Raw genomic sequence first — 21,232 nt, 5'->3', positions numbered from 1 at the left:
GTTTCTACATAAAGTTAGTGTGTCTCTTTTAGATCAGTTGAATTAGCCCCCTAGCTCATTCAGCAACAGAGATAATCACAATCTTAGCTCTTTTAGCAAGAAATGCATGGAAAACAGTGTGCGTCTTATCATTGAGGTTGTCTTGTTAGGAAAATGAGTTAGGAGACAAATTATCGGTGTTTCTACATTAAGTTAGTGTGTCTCTTTTAGATCGGAGTTGAATTAGCCCCCTTGCTCATTCAGCAACAGAGATAATCACGATCTTAGCTCTTTTAGCAAGAAATGCATGGAAAACAGTGTGCGTCTTATCATTGAGGTTGTCTTGTTAGGAAAATGAGTTAGGAGACAAAATAACGGTGTTTCTACTTTAAGTTAGTGTATCTCTTTTAGATCGGAGTTTAATAGCCCCCTAGCTCATTCAGCAATAAAAATAATCACTATCTTAGTTCTTTTAGCAAGAAATGCATGGAAAACAGTGTTCGTCTTATCATTGAGGTTGTCTTGTTAGGAAAATGAGTTAGGAGACAAAATAACGGTGTTTCTACATTAAGTTAGTGTGTCTCTTTTAGATCGGAGTTGAATAGCCCCCTAGCTCATTCAGCAACAGAGATAATCACGATCTTAGCTCTTTTAGCAAGAAATGCATGGAAAACAGTGTGCGTCTTATCATTGAGGTTGTCTTGTTAGGAAAATGAGTTAGGAGACAAAATAACGGTGTTTCTACATTAAGTTAGTGTGTCTCTTTTAGATCGGAGTTGAATTAGCCCCCTAGCTCATTCAGCAACAGAGATAATCACAATCTTAGCTCTTTTAGCAAGAAATGCATGGAAAACAGTGCTCGTCTTATCATTGAGGTTGTCTTGTTAGGAAAATGAGTTAGGAGACAAATTAACGGTGTTTCTACATTAAGTTAGTGTGTCTCTTTTAGATCGGAGTTGAATTAGCCCCCTTGTTCATTCAGCAACAGAGATAATCACGATCTTAGCTCTTTTAGCAAGAAATGCATGGAAAACAGTGTGCGTCTTATCATTGAGGTTGTCTTGTTAGGAAAATGAGTGAGGAGACAAAATAACGGTGTTTCTACATTAAGTTAGTGTGTCTCTTTTAGATCGGAGTTGAATTAGCCCCCTAGCTCATTCAGCAACAGAGATAATCACGATCTTAGCTCTTTTAGCAAGAAATGCATGGAAAACAGTGTTCGTCTTATCATTGAGGTTGTCTTGTTAGGAAAATGAGTTAGGAGACAAAATAACGGTGTTTCTACATTAAGTTAGTGTGTCTCTTTTAGATCGGAGTTGAATTAGCCCCCTAGCTCATTCAGCAACAGAGATAATCACGATCTTAGCTCTTTTAGCAAGAAATGCATGGAAAACAGTGTGCGTCTTATCAATGAGGTTGTCTTGTTAGGAAAATGAGTTAGGAGACAAAATAACGGTGTTTCTACATTAAGTTAGTGTGTCTCTTTTAGATCGGAGTTGAATTAGCCCCCTAGCTCATTCAGCAACAGAGATAATCACGATCTTAGCTCTTTTAGCAAGAAATGCATGGAAAACAGTGTTCGTCTTATCATTGAGGTTGTCTTGTTAGGAAAATGAGTTAGGAGACAAAATAACGGTGTTTCTACATTAATTTAGTGTGTCTCTTTTAGATCGGAGTTGAATTAGCCCCCTAGCTCATTCAGCAACAGAGATAATCACGATCTTAGCTCTTTTAGCAAGAAATGCATGGAAAACAGTGTGCGTCTTATCATTGAGGTTGTCTTGTTAGCAAAATGAGTTAGGAGACAAATTAACGGTGTTTCTACATTAAGTTAGTGTTTCCCTTTAGATCGGAGTTGAATTAGCCCCCTTGCTCATTCAGCAACAGAGATAATCACGATCTTAGCTCTTTTAGCAAGAAATGCATGGAAAACAGTGTGCGTCTTATCATTGAGGTTGTCTTGTTAGGAAAATGAGTTAGGAGACAAAATAACGGTGTTTCTACATTAAGTTAGTGTGTCTCTTTTAGATCAGTTGAATTAGCCCCCTAGCTCATTCAGCAACAGAGATAATCACAATCTTAGCTCTTTTAGCAAGAAATGCATGGAAAACAGTGTGCGTCTTATCATTGAGGTTGTCTTGTTAGGAAAATGAGTTAGGAGACAAATTATCGGTGTTTCTACATTAAGTTAGTGTGTCTCTTTTAGATCGGAGTTGAATTAGCCCCCTTGCTCATTCAGCAACAGAGATAATCACGATCTTAGCTCTTTTAGCAAGAAATGCATGGAAAACAGTGTGCGTCTTATCATTGAGGTTGTCTTGTTAGGAAAATGAGTTAGGAGACAAAATAACGGTGTTTCTACTTTAAGTTAGTGTATCTCTTTTAGATCGGAGTTTAATAGCCCCCTAGCTCATTCAGCAATAAAAATAATCACTATCTTAGTTCTTTTAGCAAGAAATGCATGGAAAACAGTGTTCGTCTTATCATTGAGGTTGTCTTGTTAGGAAAATGAGTTAGGAGACAAAATAACGGTGTTTCTACATTAAGTTAGTGTGTCTCTTTTAGATCGGAGTTGAATAGCCCCCTAGCTCATTCAGCAACAGAGATAATCACGATCTTAGCTCTTTTAGCAAGAAATGCATGGAAAACAGTGTGCGTCTTATCATTGAGGTTGTCTTGTTAGGAAAATGAGTTAGGAGACAAAATAACGGTGTTTCTACATTAAGTTAGTGTGTCTCTTTTAGATCGGAGTTGAATTAGCCCCCTAGCTCATTCAGCAACAGAGATAATCACAATCTTAGCTCTTTTAGCAAGAAATGCATGGAAAACAGTGTGCGTCTTATCATTGAGGTTGTCTTGTTAGCAAAATGAGTTAGGAGACAAATTAACGGTGTTTCTACATTAAGTTAGTGTGTCTCTTTTAGATCGGAGTTGAATTAGCCCCCTTGCTCATTCAGCAACAGAGATAATCACGATCTTAGCTCTTTTAGCAAGAAATGCATGGAAAACAGTGTGCGTCTTATCATTGAGGTTGTCTTGTTAGGAAAATGAGTGAGGAGACAAAATAACGGTGTTTCTACATTAAGTTAGTGTGTCTCTTTTAGATCGGAGTTGAATTAGCCCCCTAGCTCATTCAGCAACAGAGATAATCACGATCTTAGCTCTTTTAGCAAGAAATGCATGGAAAACAGTGTTCGTCTTATCATTGAGGTTGTCTTGTTAGGAAAATGAGTTAGGAGACAAAATAACGGTGTTTCTACATTAAGTTAGTGTGTCTCTTTTAGATCGGAGTTGAATTAGCCCCCTAGCTCATTCAGCAACAGAGATAATCACGATCTTAGCTCTTTTAGCAAGAAATGCATGGAAAACAGTGTGCGTCTTATCATTGAGGTTGTCTTGTTAGGAAAATGAGTTAGGAGACAAAATAACGGTGTTTCTACATTAAGTTAGTGTGTCTCTTTTAGATCGGAGTTGAATAGCCCGCTAGCTCATTCAGCAACAGAGATAATCACGATCTTAGCTCTTTTAGCAAGAAATGCATGGAAAACAGTGTTCGTCTTATCATTGAGGTTGTCTTGTTAGGAAAATGAGTTAGGAGACAAAATAACGGTGTTTCTACATTAAGTTAGTGTGTCTCTTTTAGATCGGAGTTGAATTAGCCCCCTAGCTCATTCAGCAAAAGAGATAATCACGATCTTAGCTCTTTTAGCAAGAAATGCATGGAAAACAGTGTTCGTCTTATCATTGAGGTTGTCTTGTTAGGAAAATGAGTTAGGAGACAAAATAACGGTGTTTCTACATTAAGTTAGTGTGTCTCTTTTAGATCGGAGTTGAATTAGCCCCCTAGCTCATTCAGCAACAGAGATAATCACGATCTTAGCTCTTTTAGCAAGAAATGCATGGAAAACAGTGTGCGTCTTATCATTGAGGTTGTCTTGTTAGGAAAATGAGTTAGGAGACAAAATAACGGTGTTTCTACATTAAGTTAGTGTGTCTCTTTTAGATCGGAGTTGAATAGCCCGCTAGCTCATTCAGCAACAGAGATAATCACGATCTTAGCTCTTTTAGCAAGAAATGCATGGAAAACAGTGTTCGTCTTATCATTGAGGTTGTCTTGTTAGGAAAATGAGTTAGGAGACAAAATAACGGTGTTTCTACATTAAGTTAGTGTGTCTCTTTTAGATCGGAGTTGAATTAGCCCCCTAGCTCATTCAGCAAAAGAGATAATCACGATCTTAGCTCTTTTAGCAAGAAATGCATGGAAAACAGTGTTCGTCTTATCATTGAGGTTGTCTTGTTAGGAAAATGAGTTAGGAGACAAAATAACGGTGTTTCTACATTAAGTTAGTGTGTCTCTTTTAGATCGGAGTTGAATTAGCCCCCTAGCTCATTCAGCAACAGAGATAATCACGATCTTAGCTCTTTTAGCAAGAAATGCATGGAAAACAGTGTGCGTCTTATCATTGAGGTTGTCTTGTTAGGAAAATGAGTTAGGAGACAAAATAACGGTGTTTCTACATTAAGTTAGTGTGTCTCTTTTAGATCGGAGTTGAATTAGCCCCCTAGCTCATTCAGCAACAGAGATAATCACGATCTTAGCTCTTTTAGCAAGAAATGCATGGAAAACAGTGTGCGTCTTATCATTGAGGTTGTCTTGTTAGGAAAATGAGTTAGGAGACAAAATAACGGTGTTTCTACATTAAGTTAGTGTGTCTCTTTTAGATCGGTGTTGAATAGCCCCCTAGCTCATTCAGCAACAGAGATAATCACGATCTTAGCTCTTTTAGCAAGAAATGCATGGAAAACAGTGTTCGTCTTATCATTGAGGTTGTCTTGTTAGGAAAATGAGTTAGGAGACAAAATAACGGTGTTTCTACATTAAGTTAGTGTGTCTCTTTTAGATCGGAGTTGAATTAGCCCCCTAGCTCATTCAGCAACAGAGATAATCACGATCTTAGCTCTTTTAGCAAGAAATGCATGGAAAACAGTGTGCGTCTTATCATTGAGGTTGTCTTGTTAGGAAAATGAGTTAGGAGACAAAATAACGGTGTTTCTACATTAAGTTAGTGTGTCTCTTTTAGATCGGAGTTGAATTAGCCCCCTAGCTCATTCAGCAACAGAGATAATCACGATCTTAGCTCTTTTAGCAAGAAATGCATGGAAAACAGTGTGCGTCTTATCATTGAGGTTGTCTTGTTAGGAAAATGAGTTAGGAGACAAAATAACGGTGTTTCTACATTAAGTTAGTGTGTCTCTTTTAGATCGGAGTTGAATAGCCCCCTAGCTCATTCAGCGACAGAGATAATCACGATCTTAGCTCTTTTAGCAAGAAATGCATGGAAAACAGTGTTCGTCTTATCATTGAGGTTGTCTTGTTAGGAAAATGAGGTAGGAGACAAAATAACGGTGTTTCTACATTAAGTTAGTGAGTCTCTTTTAGATCGGAGTTGAATTAGCCCCCTAGCTCATTCAGCAAAAGAGATAATCACGATCTTAGCTCTTTTAGCAAGAAATGCATGGAAAACAGTGTTCGTCTTATCATTGAGGTTGTCTTGTTAGGAAAATGAGTTAGGAGACAAAATAACGGTGTTTCTACATTAAGTTAGTGTGTCTCTTTTAGATCGGAGTTGAATTAGCCCCCTAGCTCATTCAGCAACAGAGATAATCACGATCTTAGCTCTTAAAGCAAGAAATGCATGGAAAACAGTGTGCGTCTTATCATTGAGGTTGTCTTGTTAGGAAAATGAGTTAGGAGACAAATTAACGGTGTTTCTACATTAAGTTAGTGTGTCTCTTTTAGATCGGAGTTGAATTAGCCCCCTAGCTCATTCAGCAACAGAGATAATCACGATCTTAGCTCTTTTAGCAAGAAATGCATTGAAAACAGTGTGCGTCTTATCATTGAGGTTGTGTTGTTAGGAAAATGAGTTAGGAGACAAAATAACGGTGTTTCTACATTAAGTTAGTGTGTCTCTTTTAGATCGGAGTTGAATTAGCCCCCTAGCTCATTCAGCAACAGAGATAAACACGATCTTAGCTCTTAAAGCAAGAAATGCATGGAAAACAGTGTTCGTCTTATCATTGAGGTTGTCTTGTTAGGAAAATGAGTTAGGAGACAAAATAACGGTGTTTCTACATTAAGTTAGTGTGTCTCTTTTAGATCGGAGTTGAATTAGCCCCCTAGCTCATTCAGCAACAGAGATAATCACGATCTTAGCTCTTTTAGCAAGAAATGCATGGAAAACAGTGTGCGTCTTATCATTGAGGTTGTCTTGTTAGGAAAATGAGTTAGGAGACAAAATAACGGTGTTTCTACATTAAGTTAGTGTGTCTCTTTTAGATCGGAGTTGAATTAGCCCCCTAGCTCATTCAGCAACAGAGATAATCACGATCTTAGCTCTTTTAGCAAGAAATGCATGGAAAACAGTGTGCGTCTTATCATTGAGGTTGTCTTGTTAGGAAAATGAGTTAGGAGACAAAATAACGGTGTTTCTACATTAAGTTAGTGTGTCTCTTTTAGATCGGTGTTGAATAGCCCCCTAGCTCATTCAGCAACAGAGATAATCACGATCTTAGCTCTTTTAGCAAGAAATGCATGGAAAACAGTGTTCGTCTTATCATTGAGGTTGTCTTGTTAGGAAAATGAGTTAGGAGACAAAATAACGGTGTTTCTACATTAAGTTAGTGTGTCTCTTTTAGATCGGAGTTGAATTAGCCCCCTAGCTCATTCAGCAACAGAGATAATCACGATCTTAGCTCTTTTAGCAAGAAATGCATGGAAAACAGTGTGCGTCTTATCATTGAGGTTGTCTTGTTAGGAAAATGAGTTAGGAGACAAAATAACGGTGTTTCTACATTAAGTTAGTGTGTCTCTTTTAGATCGGAGTTGAATTAGCCCCCTAGCTCATTCAGCAACAGAGATAATCACGATCTTAGCTCTTTTAGAAGGAAATGCATGGAAAACAGTGTGCGTCTTATCATTGAGGTTGTCTTGTTAGGAAAATGAGTTAGGAGACAAAATAACGGTGTTTCTACATTAAGTTAGTGTGTCTCTTTTAGATCGGAGTTGAATAGCCCCCTAGCTCATTCAGCGACAGAGATAATCACGATCTTAGCTCTTTTAGCAAGAAATGCATGGAAAACAGTGTTCGTCTTATCATTGAGGTTGTCTTGTTAGGAAAATGAGGTAGGAGACAAAATAACGGTGTTTCTACATTAAGTTAGTGAGTCTCTTTTAGATCGGAGTTGAATTAGCCCCCTAGCTCATTCAGCAAAAGAGATAATCACGATCTTAGCTCTTTTAGCAAGAAATGCATGGAAAACAGTGTTCGTCTTATCATTGAGGTTGTCTTGTTAGGAAAATGAGTTAGGAGACAAAATAACGGTGTTTCTACATTAAGTTAGTGTGTCTCTTTTAGATCGGAGTTGAATTAGCCCCCTAGCTCATTCAGCAACAGAGATAATCACGATCTTAGCTCTTAAAGCAAGAAATGCATGGAAAACAGTGTGCGTCTTATCATTGAGGTTGTCTTGTTAGGAAAATGAGTTAGGAGACAAATTAACGGTGTTTCTACATTAAGTTAGTGTGTCTCTTTTAGATCGGAGTTGAATTAGCCCCCTAGCTCATTCAGCAACAGAGATAATCACGATCTTAGCTCTTTTAGCAAGAAATGCATTGAAAACAGTGTGCGTCTTATCATTGAGGTTGTGTTGTTAGGAAAATGAGTTAGGAGACAAAATAACGGTGTTTCTACATTAAGTTAGTGTGTCTCTTTTAGATCGGAGTTGAATTAGCCCCCTAGCTCATTCAGCAACAGAGATAAACACGATCTTAGCTCTTAAAGCAAGAAATGCATGGAAAACAGTGTGCGTCTTATCATTGAGGTTGTCTTGTTAGGAAAATGAGTTAGGAGACAAATTAACGGTGTTTCTACATTAAGTTAGTGTGTCTCTTTTAGATCGGAGTTGAATTAGCCCCCTAGCTCATTCAGCAACAGAGATAATCACGATCTTAGCTCTTTTAGCAAGAAATGCATGGAAAACAGTGTGCGTCTTATCATTGAGGTTGTGTTGTTAGGAAAATGAGTTAGGAGACAAAATAACGGTGTTTCTACATTAAGTTAGTGTGTCTCTTTTAGATCGGAGTTGAATTAGCCCCCTAGCTCATTCAGCAACAGAGATAATCACGATCTTAGCTCTTTTAGCAAGAAATGCATGGAAAACAGTGTGCGTCTTATCATTGAGGTTGTCTTGTTAGGAAAATGAGTTAGGAGACAAAATAACGGTGTTTCTACATTAAGTTAGTGTGTCTCTTTAGATCGGAGTTAAATAGCCCCCTAGCTCATTCAGCAACAGAGATAATCACGATCTTAGCTCTTTTAGCAAGAAATGCATGGAAAACAGTGTTCGTCTTATCATTGAGGTTGTCTTGTTAGGAAAATGAGTTAGGAGACAAAGTAACGGTGTTCCTACATGAAGTTAGTGAGTCTCTCTTAGATTAGAGTTGAATAGCCTCCTAGCTCATTCAGCAACAGAGATAATCACGATCTTAGCTCTTTTAGCAAGAAATACATGGAAAACAGTGTTCGTCTTATCATTGAGGTCGTCTTGTTAGGAAAATGAGTTAGGAGACAAAATAACGGTGTTTCTACATTAAGTTAGTGTATCTCTTTTAGATCGGATTTGAATAGCCCCCTAGCTCATTCAGCAATAAAAATAATCACTATCTTAGCTCTTTTAGCAAGAAATGCATGGAAAACAGTGTTCGTCTTATAATTGAGGTTGTCTTGTTGTGAAAATAAGTTAGGAGACAAAATAACGGTGTTTCTACATTAAGTTAGTGTGTCTCTTTTAGATCGGAGTTGAATAGCCCCCTAGCTCATTCAGCAACAGGGATAATCACGATCTTAGCTCTTTTAGCAAGAAATGCATGGAAAACAGTGTGCGTCTTATCATTGAGGTTGTCTTGTTAGGAAAATGAGTTAGGAGACAAATTAACGGTGTTTCTACATTAAGTTAGTGTGTCTCTTTTAGATCGGAGTTGAATTAGCCCCCTAGCTCATTCAGCAACAGAGATAATCACGATCTTAGCTCTTTTAGCAAGAAATGCATGGAAAACAGTGTGCGTCTTATCATTGAGGTTGTGTTGTTAGGAAAATGAGTTAGGAGACAAAATAACGGTGTTTCTACATTAAGTTAGTGTGTCTCTTTTAGATCGGAGTTGAATTAGCCCCCTAGCTCATTCAGCAACAGAGATAATCACGATCTTAGCTCTTTTAGCAAGAAATGCATGGAAAACAGTGTGCGTCTTATCATTGAGGTTGTCTTGTTAGGAAAATGAGTTAGGAGACAAAATAACGGTGTTTCTACATTAAGTTAGTGTGTCTCTTTAGATCGGAGTTAAATAGCCCCCTAGCTCATTCAGCAACAGAGATAATCACGATCTTAGCTCTTTTAGCAAGAAATGCATGGAAAACAGTGTGCGTCTTATCATTGAGGTTGTCTTGTTAGGAAAATGAGTTAGGAGACAAAGTAACGGTGTTCCTACATGAAGTTAGTGAGTCTCTCTTAGATTAGAGTTGAATAGCCTCCTAGCTCATTCAGCAACAGAGATAATCACGATCTTAGCTCTTTTAGCAAGAAATACATGGAAAACAGTGTTCGTCTTATCATTGAGGTTGTCTTGTTAGGAAAATGAGTTAGGAGACAAAATAACGGTGTTTCTACATTAAGTTAGTGTATCTCTTTTAGATCGGATTTGAATAGCCCCCTAGCTCATTCAGCAATAAAAATAATCACTATCTTAGCTCTTTTAGCAAGAAATGCATGGAAAACAGTGTTCGTCTTATAATTGAGGTTGTCTTGTTGTGAAAATAAGTTAGGAGACAAAATAACGGTGTTTCTACATTAAGTTAGTGTGTCTCTTTTAGATCGGAGTTGAATAGCCCCCTAGCTCATTCAGCAACAGGGATAATCACGATCTTAGCTCTTTTAGCAAGAAATGCATGGAAAACAGTGTTCGTCTTATCATTGAGGTTGTCTTGTTAGGAAAATGAGTTAGGAGACAAAATAACGGTGTTTCTACATTAAGTTAGTGTGTCTCTTTTAGATCGGAGTTGAATAGCCCCCTATCTCATTCAGCAACAGAGATAATCACGATCTTAGCTCTTTTAGCAAGAAATGCATGGAAAACAGTGTTCGTCTTATCATTGAGGTTGTCTTGTTAGGAAAATGATTTAGGAGACAAAATAACGGTGTTTCTACATTAAGTTAGTGTGTCTCTTTTAGATCGGAGTTGAATTAGCCCCCTAGCTCATTCAGCAACAGAGATAATCACGATCTTAGCTCTTTTAGCAAGAAATGCATGGAAAACAGTGTGCGTCTTATCATTGAGGTTGTCTTGTTAGGAAAATGAGTTAGGAGACAAATTAACGATGTTTCTACATTAAGTTAGTCTGTCTCTTTTAGATCGGAGTTGAATTAGCCCCCTAGCTCATTCAGCAACAGAGATAATCACGATCTTAGCTCTATTAGCAAGAAAAGCATGGAAAACAGTGTGCGTCTTATCATTGAGGTTGTCTTGTTAGGAAAATGAGTTAGGAGACAAAATAACGGTGTTTCTACATTAAGTTAGTGTGTCTCTTTTAGATCGGAGTTGAATAGCCCGCTAGCTCATTCAGCAACAGAGATAATCACGATCTTAGCTCTTTTAGCAAGAAATGCATGGAAAACAGTGTTCGTCTTATCATTGAGGTTGTCTTGTTAGGAAAATGAGTTAGGAGACAAAATAACGGTGTTTCTACATTAAGTTAGTGTGTCTCTTTTAGATCGGAGTTGAATTAGCCCCCTAGCTCATTCAGCAACAGAGATAATCACGATCTTAGCTCTTTTAGCAGGAAATGCATGGAAAACAGTGTGCGTCTTATTATTGAGGTGGTTTTGTTAGGAAAACGAGTTAGGAGACAAAATAACAGTGTTTCTACATTAAGTTAGTGTGTCTCTTTTAGATCGGAGTTGAATAGCCCCCTAGCTCATTCAGCAACAGAGATAATCACGATCTTAGCTCTTTTAGCAAGAAATGCATGGAAAACAGTGTTCGTCTTATCATTGAGGTTGTCTTGTTAGGAAAATGAGTTAGGAGACAAAATAACGGTGTTTCTATATTAAGTTAGTGCGTCTCTTTTAGATCGGAGTTGAATTAGCCCCGTAGCTCATTCAGCAACAGAGATAATCACAATCTTACCTCTTTTAGCAAGAAATGCATGGAAAACTTTGTGAGTCTTATCATTGAGGTTGTCTTGTTAGAAAAATGAGTTAGGAGACAAAATAATGGTGTTTCTACATTAAGTTAGTGTGTTTCTTTTAGATCAGAGATGAATAGCCACCTAGCTCATTCAGCAACAGAGATAATCACGATCTTAGCTCTTTTAGCAAGAAATGCGTGGAAAACAGTGTGCGTCTTATCATTGAGGTTGTCTTGTTAGGAAAATGAGTTAGGAGACAAAGTAACGGTGTTTCTACATGAAGTTAGTCAGTCTCTCTTAGATTAGAGTTGAATAGCCTCCTAGCTCATTCAGCAACAGAGATAATCACGATCTTAGCTCTTTTAGCAAGAAATACATGGAAAACAGTGTTCGTCTTATCATTGAGGTTGTCTTGTTAGGAAAATGAGTTAGGAGACAAAATAACGGTGTTTCTACATTAAGTTAGTGTATCTCTTTTAGATCGGATTTGAATAGCCCCCTAGCTCATTCAGCAATAAAAATAATCACTATCTTAGCTCTTTTAGCAAGAAATGCATGGAAAACAGTGTTCGTCTTATAATTGAGGTTGTCTTGTTGTGAAAATGAGTTAGGAGACAAAATAACGGTGTTTCTACATTAAGTTAGTGTGTCTCTTTTAGATCGGAGTTGAATAGCCCCCTAGCTCATTCAGCAACAGGGATAATCACGATCTTAGCTCTTTTAGCAAGAAATACATGGAAAACAGTGTTCGTCTTATCATTGAGGTCGTCTTGTTAGGAAAATGAGTTAGGGGACAAAATAACGGTGTTTCTACATTAAGTTAGTGTATCTCTTTTAGATCGGATTTGAATAGCCCCCTAGCTCATTCAGCAATAAAAATAATCACTATCTTAGCTCTTTTAGCAAGAAATGCATGGAAAACAGTGTTCGTCTTATAATTGAGGTTGTCTTGTTGTGAAAATGAGTTAGGAGACAAAATAACGGTGTTTCTACATTAAGTTAGTGTGTCTCTTTTAGATCGGAGTTGAATAGCCCCCTAGCTCATTCAGCAACAGGGATAATCACGATCTTAGCTCTTTTAGCAAGAAATGCATGGAAAACAGTGTGCGTCTTATCATTGAGGTTGTCTTGTTAGGAAAATGAGTTAGGAGACAAATTAACGGTGTTTCTACATTAAGTTAGTGTGTCTCTTTTAGATCGGAGTTGAATTAGCCCCCTAGCTCATTCAGCAACAGAGATAATCACGATCTTAGCTCTTTTAGCAAGAAATGCATGGAAAACAGTGTGCGTCTTATCATTGAGGTTGTGTTGTTAGGAAAATGAGTTAGGAGACAAAATAACGGTGTTTCTACATTAAGTTAGTGTGTCTCTTTTAGATCGGAGTTGAATTAGCCCCCTAGCTCATTCAGCAACAGAGATAATCACGATCTTAGCTCTTTTAGCAAGAAATGCATGGAAAACAGTGTGCGTCTTATCATTGAGGTTGTCTTGTTAGGAAAATGAGTTAGGAGACAAAATAACGGTGTTTCTACATTAAGTTAGTGTGTCTCTTTAGATCGGAGATAAATAGCCCCCTAGCTCATTCAGCAACAGAGATAATCACGATCTTAGCTCTTTTAGCAAGAAATGCATGGAAAACAGTGTGCGTCTTATCATTGAGGTTGTCTTGTTAGGAAAATGAGTTAGGAGACAAAGTAACGGTGTTCCTACATGAAGTTAGTGAGTCTCTCTTAGATTAGAGTTGAATAGCCTCCTAGCTCATTCAGCAACAGAGATAATCACGATCTTAGCTCTTTTAGCAAGAAATACATGGAAAACAGTGTTCGTCTTATCATTGAGGTTGTCTTGTTAGGAAAATGAGTTAGGAGACAAAATAACGGTGTTTCTACATTAAGTTAGTGTATCTCTTTTAGATCGGATTTGAATAGCCCCCTAGCTCATTCAGCAATAAAAATAATCACTATCTTAGCTCTTTTAGCAAGTAATGCATGGAAAACAGTGTTCGTCTTATAATTGAGGTTGTCTTGTTGTGAAAATGAGTTAGGAGACAAAATAACGGTGTTTCTACATTAAGTTAGTGTGTCTCTTTTAGATCGGAGTTGAATAGCCCCCTAGCTCATTCAGCAACAGGGATAATCACGATCTTAGCTCTTTTAGCAAGAAATGCATGGAAAACAGTGTTCGTCTTATCATTGAGGTTGTCTTGTTAGGAAAATGAGTTAGGAGACAAAATAACGGTGTTTCTACATTAAGTTAGTGTGTCTCTTTTAGATCGGAGTTGAATAGCCCCCTATCTCATTCAGCAACAGAGATAATCACGATCTTAGCTCTTTTAGCAAGAAATGCATGGAAAACAGTGTTCGTCTTATCATTGAGGTTGTCTTGTTAGGAAAATGAGTTAGGAGACAAAATAACGGTGTTTCTACATTAAGTTAGTGTGTCTCTTTTAGATCGGAGTTGAATTAGCCCCCTAGCTCATTCAGCAACAGAGATAATCACGATCTTAGCTCTTTTAGCAAGAAATGCATGGAAAACAGTGTGCGTCTTATCATTGAGGTTGTCTTGTTAGGAAAATGAGTTAGGAGACAAATTAACGGTGTTTCTACATTAAGTTAGTCTGTCTCTTTTAGATCGGAGTTGAATTAGCCCCCTAGCTCATTCAGCAACAGAGATAATCACGATCTTAGCTCTATTAGCAAGAAAAGCATGGAAAACAGTGTGCGTCTTATCATTGAGGTTGTCTTGTTAGGAAAATGAGTTAGGAGACAAAATAACGGTGTTTCTACATTAAGTTAGTGTGTCTCTTTTAGATCGGAGTTGAATAGCCCGCTAGCTCATTCAGCAACAGAGATAATCACGATCTTAGCTCTTTTAACAAGAAATGCATGGAAAACAGTGTTCGTCTTATCATTGAGGTTGTCTTGTTAGGAAAATGAGTTAGGAGACAAAATAACGGTGTTTCTACATTAAGTTAGTGTGTCTCTTTTAGATCGGAGTTGAATTAGCCCCCTAGCTCATTCAGCAACAGAGATAATCACGATCTTAGCTCTTTTAGCAGGAAATGCATGGAAAACAGTGTTCGTCTTATCATTGAGGTTGTCTTGTTAGGAAAATGAGTTAGGAGACAAAATAACGGTGTTTCTACATTAAGTTAGTGTGTCTCTTTTAGATCGGAGTTGAATTAGCCCCCTAGCTCATTCAGCAACAGAGATAATCACGATCTTAGCTCTTTTAGCAGGAAATGCCTGGAAAACAGTGTGCGTCTTATTATTGAGGTGGTTTTGTTAGGAAAACGAGTTAGGAGACAAAATAACAGTGTTTCTACATTAAGTTAGTGTGTCTCTTTTAGATCGGAGTTGAATAGCCCCCTAGCTCATTCAGCAACAGAGATAATCACGATCTTAGCTCTTTTAGCAAGAAATGCATGGAAAACAGTGTTCGTCTTATCATTGAGGTTGTCTTGTTAGGAAAATGAGTTAGGAGACAAAATAACGGTGTTTCTATATTAAGTTAGTGCGTCTCTTTTAGATCAGAGTTGAATTAGCCCCGTAGCTCATTCAGCAACAGAGATAATCACAATCTTACCTCTTTTAGCAAGAAATGCTTGGAAAACTTTGTGAGTCTTATCATTGAGGTTGTCTTGTTAGAAAAATGAGTTAGGAGACAAAATAATGGTGTTTCTACATTAAGTTAGTGTGTTTCTTTTAGATCAGAGATGAATAGCCTCCTAGCTCATTCAGCAACAGAGATAATCACGATCTTAGCTCTTTTAGCAAGAAATGCGTGGAAAACAGTGTGCGTCTTATCATTGAGGTTGTCTTGTTAGGAAAATGAGTTAGGAGACAAAGTAACGGTGTTTCTACATGAAGTTAGTGAGTCTCTCTTAGATTAGAGTTGAATAGCCTCCTAGCTCATTCAGCAACAGAGATAATCACGATCTTAGCTCTTTTAGCAAGAAATACATGGAAAACAGTGTTCGTCTTATCATTGAGGTTGTCTTGTTAGGAAAATGAGTTAGGAGACAAAATAACGGTGTTTCTACATTAAGTTAGTGTATCTCTTTTAGATCGGATTTGAATAGCCCCCTAGCTCATTCAGCAATAAAAATAATCACTATCTTAGCTCTTTTAGCAAGAAATGCATGGAAAACAGTGTTCGTCTTATAATTGAGGTTGTCTTGTTGTGAAAATGAGTTAGGAGACAAAATAACGGTGTTTCTACATTAAGTTAGTGTGTCTCTTTTAGATCGGAGTTGAATAGCCCCCTAGCTCATTCAGCAACAGGGATAATCACGATCTTAGCTCTTTTAGCAAGAAATGCATGGAAAACAGTGTTCGTCTTATCATTGAGGTTGTCTTGTTAGGAAAATGAGTTAGGAGACAAAATAACGGTGTTTCTACATTAAGCTAGTGTGTCTCTTTTAGATCGGAGTTGAATAGCCCCCTATCTCATTCAGCAACAGAGATAATCACGATCTTAGCTCTTATAGCAAGAAATGCATGGAAAACAGTGTTCGTCTTATCATTGAGGTTGTCTTGTTAGGAAAATGAGTTAGGAGACAAAATAACGGTGTTTCTACATTAAGTTAGTGTGTCTCTTTTAGATCGGAGTTGAATTAGCCCCCTAGCTCATTCAGCAACAGAGATAATCACGATCTTAGCTCTTTTAGCAAGAAATGCATGGAAAACAGTGTGCGTCTTATCATTGAGGTTGTCTTGTTAGGAAAATGAGTTAGGAGACAAATTAACGGTGTTTCTACATTAAGTTAGTGTGTCTCTTTTAGATCGGAGTTGAATTAGCCCCCTAGCTCATTCAGCAACAGAGATAATCACGATCTTAGCTCTATTAGCAAGAAAAGCATGGAAAACAGTGTGCGTCTTATCATTGAGGTTGTCTTGTTAGGAAAATGAGTTAGGAGACAAAATAACGGTGTTTCTACATTAAGTTAGTCTGTCTCTTTTAGATCGGAGTTGAATTAGCCCCATAGCTCATTCAGCAACAGAGATAATCACGATCTTAGCTCTTTTAGCAAGAAATGCATGGAAAACAGTGTGCGTCTTATCATTGAGGTTGTCTTGTTAGGAAAATGAGTTAGGAGACAAAATAACGGTGTTTATACATTAAGTTAGTGTGTCTCTTTTAGATCGGAGTTGAATAGCCCGCTAGCTCATTCAGCAACAGAGATAATCACGATCTTAGCTCTTTTAGCAAGAAATGCATGGAAAACAGTGTTCGTCTTATCATTGAGGTTGTCTTGTTAGGAAAATGAGTTAGGAGACAAAATAACGGTGTTTCTAAATTAAGTTAGTGTGTCTCTTTTAGATCGGAGTTGAATTAGCCCCCTAGCTCATTCAGCAACAGAGATAATCACGATCTTAGCTCTTTTAGCAGGAAATGCATGGAAAACAGTGTGCGTCTTATTATTGAGGTGGTCTTGTTAGGAAAACGAGTTAGGAGACAAAATAACAGTGTTTCTACATTAAGTTAGTGTGTCTCTTTAGATCGGAGTTAAATAGCCCCCTAGCTCATTCAGCAACAGAGATAATCACGATCTTAGCTCTTTTAGCAAGAAATGCATGGAAAACAGTGTGCGTCTTATCATTGAGGTTGTCTTGTTAGGAAAATGAGTTAGGAGACAAAGTAACGCTGTTCCTACATGAAGTTAGTGAGTCTCTCTTAGATTAGAGTTGAATAGCCTCCTAGCTCATTCAGCAACAGAGATAATCACGATCTTAGCTCTTTTAGCAAGAAATACATGGAAAACAGTGTTCGTCTTATCATTGAGGTTGTCTTGTTAGGAAAATGAGTTAGGAGACAAAATAACGGTGTTTCTACATTAAGTTAGTGTATCTCTTTTAGATCGGATTTGAATAGCCCCCTAGCTCATTCAGCAATAAAAATAATCACTATCTTAGCTCTTTTAGCAAGTAATGCATGGAAAACAGTGTTCGTCTTATAATTGAGGTTGTCTTGTTGTGAAAATGAGTTAGGAGACAAAATAACGGTGTTTCTACATTAAGTTAGTGTGTCTCTTTTAGATCGGAGTTGAATAGCCCCCTAGCTCATTCAGCAACAGGGATAATCACGATCTTAGCTCTTTTAGCAAGAAATGCATGGAAAACAGTGTTCGTCTTATCATTGAGGTTGTCTTGTTAGGAAAATGAGTTAGGAGACAAAATAACGGTGTTTCTACATTAAGTTAGTGTGTCTCTTTTAGATCGGAGTTGAATAGCCCCCTATCTCATTCAGCAACAGAGATAATCACGATCTTAGCTCTTTTAGCAAGAAATGCATGGAAAACAGTGTTCGTCTTATCATTGAGGTTGTCTTGTTAGGAAAATGAGTTAGGAGACAAAATAACGGTGTTTCTACATTAAGTTAGTGTGTCTCTTTTAGATCGGAGTTGAATTAGCCCCCTAGCTCATTCAGCAACAGAGATAATCACGATCTTAGCTCTTTTAGCAAGAAATGCATGGAAAACAGTGTGCGTCTTATCATTGAGGTTGTCTTGTTAGGAAAATGAGTTAGGAGACAAATTAACGGTGTTTCTACATTAAGTTTGTCTGTCTCTTTTAGATCGGAGTTGAATTAGCCCCCTAGCTCATTCAGCAACAGAGATAATCACGATCTTAGCTCTATTAGCAAGAAAAGCATGGAAAACAGTGTGCGTCTTATCATTGAGGTTGTCTTGTTAGGAAAATGAGTTAGGAGACAAAATAACGGTGTTTCTACATTAAGTTAGTGTGTCTCTTTTAGATCGGAGTTGAATAGCCCGCTAGCTCATTCAGCAACAGAGATAATCACGATCTTAGCTCTTTTAGCAAGAAATGCATGGAAAACAGTGTTCGTCTTATCATTGAGGTTGTCTTGTTAGGAAAATGAGTTAGGAGACAAAATAACGGTGTTTCTACATTAAGTTAGTGTGTCTCTTTTAGATCGGAGTTGAATTAGCCCCCTAGCTCATTCAGCAACAGAGATAATCACGATCTTAGCTCTTTTAGCAGGAAATGCATGGAAAACAGTGTGCGTCTTATTATTGAGGTGGTTTTGTTAGGAAAACGAGTTAGGAGACAAAATAACAGTGTTTCTACATTAAGTTAGTGTGTCTCTTTTAGATCGGAGTTGAATAGCCCCCTAGCTCATTCAGCAACAGAGATAATCACGATCTTAGCTCTTTTAGCAAGAAATGCATGGAAAACAGTGTTCGTCTTATCATTGAGGTTGTCTTGTTAGGAAAATGAGTTAGGAGACAAAATAACGGTGTTTCTATATTAAGTTAGTGCGTCTCTTTTAGATCAGAGTTGAATTAGCCCCGTAGCTCATTCAGCAACAGAGATAATCACAATCTTACCTCTTTTAGCAAGAAATGCATGGAAAACTTTGTGAGTCTTATCATTGAGGTTGTCTTGTTAGAAAAATGAGTTAGGAGACAAAATAATGGTGTTTCTACATTAAGTTAGTGTGTTTCTTTTAGATCAGAGATGAATAGCCTCCTAGCTCATTCAGCAACAGAGATAATCACGATCTTAGCTCTTTTAGCAAGAAATGCGTGGAAAACAGTGTGCGTCTTATCATTGAGGTTGTCTTGTTAGGAAAATGAGTTAGGAGACAAAGTAACGGTGTTTCTACATGAAGTTAGTGAGTCTCTCTTAGATTAGAGTTGAATAGCCTCCTAGCTCATTCAGCAACAGAGATAATCACGATCTTAGCTCTTTTAGCAAGAAATACATGGAAAACAGTGTTCGTCTTATCATTGAGGTTGTCTTGTTAGGAAAATGAGTTAGGAGACAAAATAACGGTGTTTCTACATTAAGTTAGTGTATCTCTTTTAGATCGGATTTGAATAGCCCCCTAGCTCATTCAGCAATAAAAATAATCACTATCTTAGCTCTTTTAGCAAGAAATGCATGGAAAACAGTGTTCGTCTTATAATTGAGGTTGTCTTGTTGTGAAAATGAGTTAGGAGACAAAATAACGGTGTTTCTACATTAAGTTAGTGTGTCTCTTTTAGATCGGAGTTGAATAGCCCCCTAGCTCATTCAGCAACAGGGATAATCACGATCTTAGCTCTTTTAGCAAGAAATGCATGGAAAACAGTGTTCGTCTTATCATTGAGGTTGTCTTGTTAGGAAAATGAGTTAGGAGACAAAATAACGGTGTTTCTACATTAAGTTAGTGTGTCTCTTTTAGATCGGAGTTGAATAGCCCCCTATCTCATTCAGCAACAGAGATAATCACGATCTTAGCTCTTTTAGCAAGAAATGCATGGAAAACAGTGTTCGTCTTATCATTGAGGTTGTCTTGTTAGGAAAATGAGTTAGGAGACAAAATAACGGTGTTTCTACATTAAGTTAGTGTGTCTCTTTTAGATCGGAGTTGAATTAGCCCCCTAGCTCATTCAGCAACAGAGATAATCACGATCTTAGCTCTTTTAGCAAGAAATGCATGGAAAACAGTGTGCGTCTTATCATTGAGGTTGTCTTGTTAGGAAAATGAGTTAGGAGACAAATTAACGGTGTTTCTACATTAAGTTAGTGTGTCTCTTTTAGATCGGAGTTGAATTAGCCCCCTAGCTCATTCAGCAACAGAGATAATCACGATCTTAGCTCTATTAGCAAGAAAAGCATGGAAAACAGTGTGCGTCTTATCATTGAGGTTGTCTTGTTAGGAAAATGAGTTAGGAGACAAAATAACGGTGTTTCTACATTAAGTTAGTCTGTCTCTTTTAGATCGGAGTTGAATTAGCCCCATAGCTCATTCAGCAACAGAGATAATCACGATCTTAGCTCTTTTAGCAAGAAATGCATGGAAAACAGTGTGCGTCTTATCATTGAGGTTGTCTTGTTAGGAAAATGAGTTAGGAGACAAAATAACGGTGTTTCTACATTAAGTTAGTGTGTCTCTTTTAGATTGGAGTTGAATAGCCCGCTAGCTCATTCAGCAACAGAGATAATCACGATCTTAGCTCTTTTAGCAAGAAATGCATGGAAAACAGTGTTCGTCTTATCATTGAGGTTGTCTTGTTAGGAAAATGAGTTAGGAGACAAAATAACGGTGTTTCTACATTAAGTTAGTGTGTCTCTTTTAGATCGGAGTTGAATTAGCCCCCTAGCTCATTCAGCAACAGAGATAATCACGATCTTAGCTCTTTTAGCAGGAAATGCATGGAAAACAGTGTGCGTCTTATTATTGAGGTGGTCTTGTTAGGAAAACGAGTTAGGAGACAAAATAACAGTGTTTCTACATTAAGTTAGTGTGTCTCTTTTAGATCGGAGTTGAATAGCCCCCTAGCTCATTCAGCAACAGAGATAATCACGATCTTAGCTCTTTTAGCAAGAAATGCATGGAAAACAGTGTTCGTCTTATCATTGAGGTTGTCTTGTTAGGAAAATGAGTTAGGAGACAAAATAACGGTGTTTCTACATTAAGTTAGTGCGTCTCTTTTAGATCGGAGTTGAATTAGCCCCGTAGCTCATTCAGCAACAGAGATAATCACAATCTTACCTCTTTTAGCAAGAAATGCATGGAAAACTTTGTGCGTCTTATCATTGAGGTTGTCTTGTTAGAAAAATGAGTTAGGAGACAAAATAATGGTGTTTCTACATTAAGTTAGTGTGTTTCTTTTAGATCAGAGATGAATAGCCTCCTAGCTCATTCAGCAACAGAGATAATCACGATCTTAGCACTTTTAGCAAGAAATGCGTTGAAAACAGTGTGCGTCTTATCATTGAGGTTGTCTTGTTAGGAAAATGAGTTAGGAGACAAAGTAACGGTGTTTCTACATGAAGTTAGTGAGTCTCTCTTAGATTAGAGTTGAATAGCCTCCTAGCTCATTCAGCAACAGAGATAATCACGATCTTAGCTCTTTTAGCAAGAAATACATGGAAAACAGTGTTCGTCTTATCATTGAGGTTGTCTTGTTAGGAAAATGAGTTAGGAGACAAAATAACGGTGTTTCTACATTAAGTTAGTGTATCTCTTTTAGATCGGATTTGAATAGCCCCCTAGCT

The sequence above is a fragment of the Engystomops pustulosus genome, chromosome 8, assembly GCF_040894005.1.
Source record: "Engystomops pustulosus chromosome 8, aEngPut4.maternal, whole genome shotgun sequence".
Classification (NCBI taxonomy): domain Eukaryota; kingdom Metazoa; phylum Chordata; class Amphibia; order Anura; family Leptodactylidae; genus Engystomops; species Engystomops pustulosus.
This window is presented reverse-complemented; position numbering follows the sequence as displayed.